At 45.7% G+C, this 10,000-nt stretch overlaps 1 protein-coding gene across 1 annotated transcript in view; it reads left to right on the plus strand.

Annotated features, from left to right (window-relative positions):
• Positions 1-10,000, plus strand: part of LOC113812566 (uncharacterized) — a 159,689-nt gene that overhangs the window by 139,188 nt on the left and 10,501 nt on the right. The window lies entirely within an intron of this gene.

Consider the following 10,000-nt stretch of genomic DNA (forward strand, 5'->3'; position numbering starts at 1 on the left):
AGTGCTAAGCCCCAATGGCTGCCAAGTGAACAGTTACCCCTCGAAATATCTGCCTTAATTTACTCATTTTATCGTTTCTCTTCTCACAACTTGGAGGATCAGGAGTTAGTTTTATCCACGTAACTTACATTGAAATAAATGAAAGCTTGGGCGTGTTCATTGCGAGAAAGATCATGATGATGGTGATTGTGGTGGTGATTGTGTTTGCGATTTGATTGTGATATGTAATGAGGGTGATGATGATGATAGTGACAATGATAATGAGGATAAAATGGTACTGATAATAATGATGAAATGATGATACTTATTATGATAATGATGATAATGATGTTGATAGTATAAGTATTAGTTGTCGTAGCAATAGTGATAAATGATAGTGATAAGAATAGTAAAAATGAGGATAATAACAACAGTGACAGTGCCTTCTCGAAAGATAATGATGATGATTGTAGTGATAGTGACGTTCGTGGTATATGATGGTGGTAATGAAGGTGAAAGTGATAATAGTGATAATGCTGATAATGATGATCATGAAATAGATCATGATGATGATTTTATTAATAGTCGTAGCAATAATGATAAACTATATAAGAACAATAATGATGGTGATAATAATAATGATGATGATGATAATAATGATAATGATAATAATAATAGTAATGATAATAATGATAATAATAATAATAGTAATAATAATAATAATAACAACAACAATAACACAGATGACAACGAAGAAAACGGAAAAAAAACAGAAAGAAAGAAACACCCCGTGAAGACGAAACGGGGGGGTGGGGGGGTGGGGGGGGAGAATCTAATTCCTTCCTTTAAGAAAAAGTGTTCGTGAATGCGGTCACTGGAGGCAAGTTTGGTGATTGTAAACATCTGTGGCGTGTGTGGCGGCGGGGTAGGGGGGTGGGAGGGTGGGGGAGAAGGGGGGATGGGGTGGGGAGAAGGGGGGATGAGGGTGGGGAGGGTTGTGTGTGTGGGGGGTGGTGGAGGGAGGGTTGTGTGTGTGTGTGTGTGTGTGTGTGTGTGTGTGTGTGTGTGTGTGTGTGTGTGTGTGTGTGTGTGTGTGTGTGTGTGTGTGTGTGTGTGTGTGTGTTTGCCCGTATGAATGCGGATATGTGTCTGTATGGAAGTATGTTTGTGCCTACGTATGCGGATATGTATGTACGTACGAATATATGTTCGTACGTATGTTTGTATACATGAATATATGTACATGTGTATGAATGTACGTATGGATGTATGTATGTACGTATGAATGTATGTATATACGCATGAACGCATGTATGTACGTATGAATGCATATATGTACGTATGAATGTATGTATGTACGTATGAATGCATGTATGTACTCATGAATGTATGTACGTACGTATGAATGTATGTACGTACGTATGAATGCATGTATGTACTCATGAATGTATGTATGTACGTATGAATGTATGTATGTACGTATGAATGCATGTATGTATGTATGTATGTACGTATGAATGTATCTATGTACGTATGAATGTATGTACGTACGTATGAATGTATGTATGTACGTATGAATGCATGTATGTATGTATGTACGTACGTATGAATGTATCTATGTACGTATGAATGCATGTATGTATGTATGTATGTACGTATGAATGTATCTATGTACGTATGAATGCATGTATTTATGTACGTACGCGTGTATGTACGTCCATGTGGCCGCCGCCGCCGCCGCCGCCGCCGCCGCTGCTAACTCGGGCCGTGCGAGTGTTTAATGGCGACTCCGCTCTGTAATGCTTCGGGGGAGCTGCCGGGAGCGTCATATTGCGACAGGAACCTCGGCGATGCGGGGGTGGAGGGAGGGGGAAGGGGGAGGGAGAGGGAGGAGGAGGAGGAGAGAGGGGGTGGGGGGGGGGGGGGGGGAGGGAGGAGGGAGGGAGGAGGAGGAGGCGGGAGGGGGTGGGGGGAGGAGGAGAGAGGGGAGGGGGTGGGGGGAGAAGGAGGGGGGATGGGAGAGGGAGGGGAAAGGGGGAGGGGGAGGAAGGGGAGAGGGGGTAGGGAGGAGGAGGGGAGGTAGGGGGAGGGGGAAGGAGAGATGAGGTTGGGGCAAGACGAAGAAAGAGAAAGAGAGGGAAGGTGAAAGATAGAAGACGGAAGGAATAAGAAGTAAATAAACCTAGAAAGGAGAAGCAGAAAAAGGAAAATCGCATAAGAGAAAAGAAGAAAAAGAAGTGACCGAAAAGAAGAAGAACAAGAAGTAAGCGAAAAGAAGTAAGAAAAACTAAGAAGGCAAAAAGAAAAAAAAAAATAATAAGTGGGCGAAAAGAACAGGAAGAAGAAAGTGAACTAAGCGAAACGAGGAAGAAGAAGAAGCGAAAACAAAAAGAAAAAGAAGGGGGAAGAAAGAAGGAGAATGAACTGGGCATAATTGGAATACGATATTGCCGAGTCCAAGTTAGTGCGAGATGCTAACAAGAAAATAACTTTGAATGAAAGTCCGCCTCTGAATACGCGGAAAGGAGGTCAGTGATTAGCATTTAATGGGACAACAGAAGAGGGGGAGGGAAGGAGGGAAGGAGGGAAGGAGGGAAGGAAGGAGGGTGGGTGGGCAGGTAGGTGAATGGAGGGAGGGTAGGAGGAAGGAGGGAAGAGAGAGGGAGGAAGGTGGGTGGATGGGTGGAAGGAAGGAGGGAAGGAGGGTGGGTGGGTAGGTGGAAGGAGGGAGGGAAGGAGGAGGATGGGTGGATGGGTGGAAGGAAGGAGGGAAGGAGTTAGGCGAGGGTAGGAGGAAGGGAAGAGAGAGGGGAGGAAGGAGGATGGATGGGTGGGTGGGTAGAGTGGAAGAGTGGGAGGGAAGGAGTGAGGAAGAGAAGGAGGGGTGGGTGGAGTAGTGGAGGGAAGGAGTTAGGGAGGGGTAGGTGGAAGGAGGGAGGGAAGGGAGGGTGGGGTGGAAGGAAGGAAGGAGTGAGGGAGGGAAGGGAGCAAGGAGGATGGATGGGTGGGTAGAAGGACGAATGGAAGGAGGGGGGGGGAAGGAGGGAGGGTGAGTGGGTAGAAGGAAAGAGGGAGGGAGGAAAGGAGTGAGGGTAGGAGGAAGGGAAGTGTGGGATAGAAGGAGGGAGAGGGGCCCGGGTAGGAGGAGGGAAGGAAGGAAGAACGGAAGGAGGTGGAAGAAGTTGATGGGGAAGGAGAGAGAGAGAGAGAGAGAAAGAGAAAGAGGGAGGGGGGAGAGAAGGAAAGAGGGGGTGGGGGGCAAGGGAGACGGAGAGGCTGTGAACATCGATCGAGATACAAAATTTCTTATCAAATATTCAAAGAAATCTGAGGGAAAAGTTGACGACTAAGTTGTTACCTACAAAGCACGACACAAAAAAAACTGAATAATTTAATACACGATAAATACTTTAAGATGCGATAGAATACAACGAACAGGTTGGAGAAAAAAAGTAAAAAAGGAAAATTGATCAAATAACAATACGATGAAAATAAATGAAAATGGATAGACAAAATAATGATAACAATGATGCATAGATGAACGAATAAAGGAGAAAAGAATAAAGAGAGAGACAGAGAGATAACAAAACGGGGTCGGAGTGGGGGTTGATAAAGACGGAGATGGGAGGGAGGGATAAAGATGGAAGAGGGCGGGGGTGCGAAAGGGGGAACTGAGAGATTAAGAAGGGAGAGAAGAGTGCGAGAATAAAAAAGGGAGACGGAAGAGATGACTTTATGTTTGTTTGTTTTTTTGTTTTTTTCATTCTTTTCCCTTTTCTCTCTCTTTCTATCTGCCTATATCTATTTTCATCTCTCTATCTCTCTGCCTTCCTCTCTCTCTTTCTCATCTCCCACCCCCTCTCTCTCCACATCCTTCCCCTTCTTCCCCCTCTCTCTCCTCTTCCTTTTTTCACTTCTCATATCTATTCTTTCCCCTTCTTCCCCTCTTTCTTTTTCACTTCTTATATCTCTTCTTTTATCACTTCTTTCCTTCATCGTTTCTTCTTTTATCACTTTCCCCTTCTCCCCCTCTTTCTTTTTCACTTCTTATATCTCTTCCTTTATCACTTCTTCCCCTCATCGTTTTCCACAAAAAAAGGGGAGAGGAAAACGAACGTGGAACTGACACACTGGCCGAGAACGGAGGGGCGGGCCGTGTTTTTGTTGCCTTAAATGGACGGATGCGACCGAGGCTTTTCGTTGTCGCTGTTTTTGTTGGCGCCGGTGGTGGGGGTGGGGGTGGTGGTGGGGGTGGGGGTGGGGGTGGGTGGTGGCGGAGGGTTGGGGTGGTCGGGGGGTGGAGGGGTGCTCTTGTTTTTATTGGTGTTGTGGCTGCGGTTGATTTTTTTTTTATTGTTGTTGTTTTGTTGTTTGTTTAGATTTTGTTGTTGTGGTTTTATTGTTGTTGTTGCTTGTATGTTTTTTTTTTTATTGTTGTTTGTTTTGTTATTTTTGTTGTCTCGCACGTGGCAAGTACAGTGTGTTGATTTGCATATTGTGTGCGGAGACAGGAAAAGAAGAAATAAATTGGAGAGAGAGAGAGAGAGAGAGAGAGAGAGAGAGAGAGAGAGAGAGAGAGAGAGAGAGAGAGAGAGAGAGAGAGAGAGAGAGAGAAAGAGAAAGAGAGTGGTGGCGGGAGGGAGAAGAGGAAGAGGAATAAGGAGAGTGGGATGTAGATGGAGAGAGAGAAAGAGAGTGGTGGGGGGAGGGAGAAGAGGAAGAGGAATAAGGAGAGGGAGATAAACAGCGAGAGAGAGAGAGAGAGAGAGAGAGAGAGAGGAGCATCCATGTCGCGACCGCATTTTCTATTTAAAGCTGTTTATTGATCGATATTATTTATATCCAACGCACGATTTTTAACGACGAAACATGACCTAAATTGGAAGATCCTGATTTTATACGATTATTTTTTGCAGTTATTCATATTCCTCAGTCGCTAATATGCTTGAATTAATCATCAAAATCTCATTGGTCTGCCGCGCTCCTCGTGCATCTGACGTGTTTTTGTTTTTTTTAGAATTGAAATAGCTAAAATGGGCACGTGTGTGTTTGTGTTGTGTGCATGTTTGCGTTTGTCTGGGGCTGTGTATGTGTGTGCGTGTTTGCCTGTGGCTGTGTATGTGTGTGCGTGTGCGTGTGCGTGTGTGTGTTTGTCTGTGGCTGTGTATGTGTGTGCGTGTGCGTGTGCGTGTGTGTGTTTGTCTGTGGCTGTGTGTGTGTGTGTGTGTGTTTGTGTGCATGTTTGTGTTTGACTATGGCTGTGTGTTTGTGTGTGTGTGTGTGTGTCTGTGTAAGAGGGTGCATGCACGTGTGTGTGACCAGCGTGTTGGCAGTACATGCGGTCCGCAGTAGCCCGCAGGCCCGAGTGAGAGAGAGTGTGCACGCGCGTGTGAATCGGCGTCCGTCCGCGGTCGAGGGTGCTTCCCGAGGCGTGTGACGCGGCTCCAGGGGCCTTTGTCCAGTCGTCAGCGCCCGAGGAGTGGAGGAGGAGGGGGCGGGGGCGAAGGAGAGGGGAGGGTGGGGAGGAGAAGAAGGAAGGCGGAGGGGAAGAAGGAGAGGAGGAGGAAAAGAAGGGGAGGAGGAGGAGGGGAAGGGCAAGAAGGGGAGGCGGAGGAGAAGAAGGGAGACGGAGCAGAAGAAGAGGGAGGAGAGGGGAGAGGAGGCGAGGCGGAGGGAGAGGGAGAGGAGAAGGGGGCAGATGGGGGAGGCGAAGGGAGAGGGAAAGGGGGGAGAGGGGGAGGCGGAGGGCACAAGCAAGGAGAGAGGAAAGGGAGACAAGAGTGGAAGGGAAGATGGCGGGGTGACAATAGCAGGAGTGAGAAGAGAGGAGAGACGAAATTAAGAGGGAAAAGAGAGGGGAGACAAGAGCAGGAGGGAGAAGGAGAAGGAGAAGAGACCAACCCGGAGGGAGGGGATGGACCTCTCAACGACCCCCATCCCTCTCCCTCCCCCGGTGTCTATAAGATCACAGGAGGGAAAGGGGGCAAAAGGGGGGAAAGGGAGAGGGCAAGAGGAAGGGGGAGGAGGGAGAAGGAAGGGAGGGGCAATAGGAGGAGAGAAAGGGAGGGGGCAATAGGAGGAAGGGAGAAGTGAGGGGGCAAGAGGAAGAAGGGAGATGGGAGGGACAAGAGGAGGAAGGGAGATGGGAGGGACAAGAGGAGGAAGGGAGATGGGAGGGGGCAAGAGGAGGGAGGAAGGTAGGGGACAAGAGGAGGAAGGGAGTGTGGGGAGGGGCAAGAGGAGGAGAGAAAAGGGAGGGGGCAAGAGGAGGAAGGGAGAAGGGCGTTCCTTCGCTGGCGGATCCGCACACGCCAACCCGCTGTGGATGGGACTCGACTTTTGCGAGGACTTTGCGGATACAGTGCGGATCTTGGGGGGAGAGGGGGCTTGTTATTTTTCCATTAATGTCGAATTAATGTTTTTTTTTCTGTTGTTAGTTTTTAGTGATTATTTTCAACTGGCGATTCTGTTGTTTTTGTTGTTGTTGTTTTGGTTAAATGTTTCTTCCTTATTTCTCTTTCTCTTGGTTCTTTTTGTTCTCCGTTTTGTTATTATTCCTTATTTTCCTCCGTCTTTTCTCTTTTTTTTTCATTTCCATTCACGAAGTTTAATCCTTCCATTCTGTATTTATCGCCGTTTTTATTTCCTCTAATCCTGTTGTCTCTCGATATACATTTTTCCCTCTCACTCTCTCTCTCTCTCTCTTCTCATTTATATGCATATTATCCCCTTTGTTCTCACTCTTCTCATCTATGACTGTGTGTGTGTGAGTGCGTGTGTGTGTGTTTGAGTGTGTGTGTGTGTGTGTGTGTGTGTGTGTGTGTGTGTGTGTATGTGTGTGTGTGTGTGTGTGTGTGTGTGTCTGTCTGTCTGTCTCTTTCTGTGTGTTTGCTTATTCATATATGCATGTGTGTATGCATGTACGTTTGTATACATGTACGTATGCATGTCCGTATACGAATTATGTACGTGTGTTCACTGGGCCGCGTGTCCGAGGCCGCCGTGGAGAAACGATTAAGCCGGAGCGAGGTGGGAATCCGGGGAGGGAAAGGGAAATGGGAAGCAGAGGGGGAGGAGAGGAGGAGGGAGGGAGAGAGGGGGAAGAGGAGGGAGGGAGGGAGGAGGAAGGAAGGAGGAGGAGGGAGGGAGGAAGGGGAGGAGGAGGGAGGGAGGGAGGGAGCGAGGAGAGGAGGAGGGGAGGGAGGAGAGGGGGAGAGGAGGGGAGGAGGAGGAGGAGTTAAGGAGGGGGAGGGAGAGAGGAGGGAGGAAGGAGGGGGGAGGGGGAGGAAGAGGGAGGGAGGGAGGAGGAGGGAGGGAGGGAGGGAGGAGGGAACGGGATAGTAATCAGGAGAGGGGAGCGGTGGGGAGGGGCGAAATAGGCAAGGAAATCGGATATTAGTCATGCGAAAGGAAAAGGGAGAGGTAGGTAAGGAAGGGAATAAAAGTAATGGTAAAAGTAATGGTAAAATATTATACAGAGGAAGGGAAGGGTAGGATGGAGAAGCGGATATGAATAGATAGAGAGGGATCCTAATCAAGGGAAAGGGAGGGGGTGGGAGGTGAGGGAGGGATGGGGGGTATTAGTAAGGGGAGAGGACACCTATTCCAGGGAAGGGAGGGGGATGCGTGGAAGGAGAAGAGGGAGGGAAGGGAAGGGAGAGAGTCGTATCCCACACACCTCACCTCTCCTCTCCCCCTCCCCTCTTTCCTCCCTCCCCTCCCCCTCCTCCCCTCCTCCTCCCTCCTCTCCTCCCCTCCCCTCCCCTCCCTCCCTCCTCACCCCCCCTCCCTCGGATTATGCGCGCAAAACTTTCCTAATATCTCCGCGATACGTCTTTCGTCTGGCTCTCCATCCTCCCCGCGGAACCGGCGGATTCTTGCGAGGAAGTTGCGCGGCGGCTCGGGACGGCGCCGCGATGGGATAGGAAGGATGAGTTTTTTTTTTTTTTTTTTTTTTTTTTTTTTTTTTTTGAGGGGGGTGGGGGTGGGGGTGGAGGAGGAGTGTGTGTTTTTTTTTTGAGGGGGTGGGGTGGGAATTGGAGGAGGGGGTGTTTTTTTGTTGTTTTTTTTTAGGTGTGGGGGTGGGGAGAGGAGGGGGGATGGGAGACGGGAAGAAGGTGAATAATGATTGTGATTTTTTTTCTTTTCTTTTTTAGAAGGGGGGGTGGTGAGTGAGGGGGTGGAGAGGAAGGCCTATGTAATGAAATCATGTTTGTAATTTTTTGTTCTTTTTTTTTTGAGGGGGGGGGGAGGAGGAAGAGAGGAGGAAGGTGGATGTAAATAAGATAAAGATATTGATATTTTCTTTAGTTTTGGGGAAAAGGGGGGGAGGGGAGAAAAGTTTATGCGATAAGGTAATGGTGGTAATATTTTCTCTATTTTGGGGATGGGGGGGAGGGGGGAGAAGGGTATATGTGGTAATGTAAGAAGGTCTTTCCTTACGCCGGCGAGGAAGAGGGCGTGGAGGGGAAAGGTCAAGAGGTCAGACTTTGACCTAGGATTATTTTAGCCCGGCTGGGTTTTTAGCGAGGGACGTGCGTTTTCTTATTCTTATATATATATATATATATATATATATATATATATATATATATATATATATATATATATATATTTGTGTATGTATATGTATTCGTATATGTATATTTGTGTGTGTGTGTGTGTGTGTGTGTGTCTGTGTGTCTGTATGTGTATGTGTATGTGTATGTGTATATATATGTGTATATATATGTATATATGTATATATGTATATATGTATATATGTATATATATATATATATATATATATATATATATATATATATGCATGTGCATATAAATGTATTTATATGTGTCTGTGTCTATTTTTTATGTTTATTATCCTCCAGACTGCCTTAAAAATTATGAATTGGATCTCATGTTCTTCCCAAAGTTTTTTTTCTTTCGTTTTTTTTACGTTGAACAGCGAGCGAGCATACTTGTCGGGGCACCGCTGGAAAATAAGCACTGTGTCTTTGTATGTCTTTTTATGTCTGTCTGTCAGCATATTCCGCAGTGACTTTTATTTGTCTCCTTCTTTCTCTATGTGTGTATGCATATATATTCGTATGTTTATTTATCCGTTTATTTGAATGTTTATTTACATATTTATTGATTGATTTTTTTTCACCTTTGAGTCCTATAACAGAATAGTTCATGGCGCTTCTTACAGCACCATTAACAAGCCTTAATTTCCCGCCTTTCTTAGTGTTTATAAAAAAAAAAAATGACGGGTGGAGGCGTTTGAAAGACCCCGTTAAAAGCTGCTGTGAAATATATCCACGGAAAGATATTGACGTATATATTTGCACGGAAGGGTTAGTTCCGTCGCGTATTTTTCGTTAAATAGTAACCGTTTTTTTATTTATTTATTTATTGGGGGGGGGGGGGCAAGGGTAGATTTCATTTTTGATATTAGGGTTATAATTTTTACTAATATTTTTACCTTTGTTGTTATTATTATTATTGTTGTTTTTGCTATTATTGTTGTTTTTGCTATTATTGTTATTATTACTAATATATTGGCGGTGATACTGTTATTATTATTATCATTATCATTTTGATTATTAACATTGTCAAAGTTTTCTATTATCTTTATTACTGTCATTAATATCAATATCGTCATCATCATCACTATTACTAACATCATTATGATTTGGGACTCAAGATTCTACAAGCCCCCTTGCACTGTTTCTCTCATACGTCAACACATCATATTCTTATTTTCAACAGTTTTCTTGAGTTTATTTTAGAAACGGTAATTATTGTTTCTGCCAACTTGTCTCTTTTGTTGTGTATCGATTTCCACGCTGTTTCTGTTGAAGATCTTACCCGATTTTTGTACCGGTCTCTGGATCTGCATATTACCTCGTGTTAATTTTGGAAGTGTCCCGGATGTTCGACGAGGATGAGTTTGTTAAAGAAAATGGGAGTAGAAGAAAATGGGGAGTTGGTTTACAGGGAGGACTAAATTCTTTCGAGAATGCCTATAAAGAACAAGAAT

Source organism: Penaeus vannamei, chromosome 29 (assembly GCF_042767895.1).
Source record: "Penaeus vannamei isolate JL-2024 chromosome 29, ASM4276789v1, whole genome shotgun sequence".
NCBI classification, from domain to species: Eukaryota; Metazoa; Arthropoda; class Malacostraca; order Decapoda; family Penaeidae; genus Penaeus; species Penaeus vannamei.